Below are 1,817 nucleotides of genomic sequence, written 5' to 3'. Positions count from 1 at the left end.
CAGGGTGCGGTGATTAAACTGTCGTCTAAATTACGTAAAAATCAAAATAACAAAGACTTCTCATTTTAACAGATATATTTACCAAAATTACATAAAAAATATCTTGAAATACTAAAGAGGAAATTTATTCAATAAAATCGCAATTTATTCAAAAAATCAGCACGGCCTCCACACGATTTCAGAATCTCCTGCAAGACTTGTGGACAGTCTCTGTTGGTGAATGCTTACCTTCAGTTTATTTTCGATGTTACAAGGTGTTTTTGTTGGTCTGCCACTCAACTGCACCCCCCACATAATAATCAAGGGGGTTGCAACCTGGGGAGTTAGGTGGCCAGATGTTAGGAATGATGTGGTCGCAGAAATTATCTGACAGCTATGACTAGGTTTTCTGCTTGTGTGGCATGGCGCAGAGTCCAGTTGCCAGACGTAGAGTCTTCCAACAGCCGCCCTCTTGACCCACGGCAGGACTACCTCCTCCAGGCACTTGATGTAGGCCTCCGTGTTGAGTCTTAGACCGTGTGGGAAAATAAATACAGGCATAGCGTCGTCATCACTACTAATCACTCCAAAGAATATGCTGTTGACTGGATGTTTGATTTTTATCACTTTCGGTACATCTCCTCATATATACTCTGAAATGTTCGTATCGGAGCATCCGGCGCGAGTGCAAAGTGGTACAATATGTCGTTTCCAAATTTCTGGCAGAATGAATTGTGTCATAGTGCTGTTTTTCTCATAGACGATGCCCAACTGACCCTACTATATTGTGTAGTCGACAAAACAATGCGCAAACGCGAAATTAATAATATACAATGGCAACAACTTACCCATGCCACCCTCTGTGTGTGTGTGTGTGTGTGTGTGTATATATATGTCCGATGAACGCGAAAGTGAAACTCCGAGTAACAGTTTTTTGTTATATTTCTTCTGCTTTTAAATAAAGCATATTACTCTACCGCTGGTATTTGAGTACTCTTTTTTCCACCTTGTTGCACATTTATGTGCTTACTCCGGTATATATACACATACAAAATGATATGTGTGCATGCATATGTGCATGCATATGTGCATGCATATGTGCATGCATGCGTGCTTACCTGTGTGCAGGTATGTATATATATTTAGTCATTTGATGACACTACAAGCCTAGTCATGTTTCGTTCGACTTTCGAAATCATGAATTACTTAAACGGGTATCTGTTTATATAAATTAGGTCATCCCATAAATAATGCGAATTTTTTATACTTCTTTTATTTTTCAAAATTAAGAAAAAGCAAAGTTCGTTTTCAATCTAAAATATGCTCTCCTTCATTTTCTACAATGCTCTTCCATCTTATCTGGTAGACTTACAAGGCTCTTCCAAAATTCACTTGTCGGTCACGAAAAATACTCATCCAGTATTCTTCTGACCTCGTCTACAGAATTCATATTTTTTTCGTCCAAATGATTTTGAAGACTGCGGAATAAATGATAATCAGATGGGGCAATGTCCGGCGAATATGGTGGGTGGGGCATCATTTCCCATTCAACCTGCTCCAACCTTTGGAATGTCATCTTCGCTGTATGTGGCCGAGAATTATCTTGATGGAAGAACACCTTTTCTCTTGAAACTAAAGATGGTCATTTTTATTCCAGCGCTGACTTAAGCTTCTCAAGCTGCTCGCAGTAGATCTCCTTTGTTATTGTTTGGTTTGCGCTTGACGCTCGCAATGCTATGAAACCTGAGAACCGATAATATATATATACATATATACATATATATGTGTGTGTGTGTGTGTGTGTGTGTGTGTGTGTGTGTGTGTGTGTGTGTGTGTGT

The sequence above is a fragment of the Octopus bimaculoides genome, chromosome 18 (assembly GCF_001194135.2).
Source record: "Octopus bimaculoides isolate UCB-OBI-ISO-001 chromosome 18, ASM119413v2, whole genome shotgun sequence".
In the NCBI taxonomy this organism is placed as follows: Eukaryota; Metazoa; Mollusca; class Cephalopoda; order Octopoda; family Octopodidae; genus Octopus; species Octopus bimaculoides.
This window is presented reverse-complemented; position numbering follows the sequence as displayed.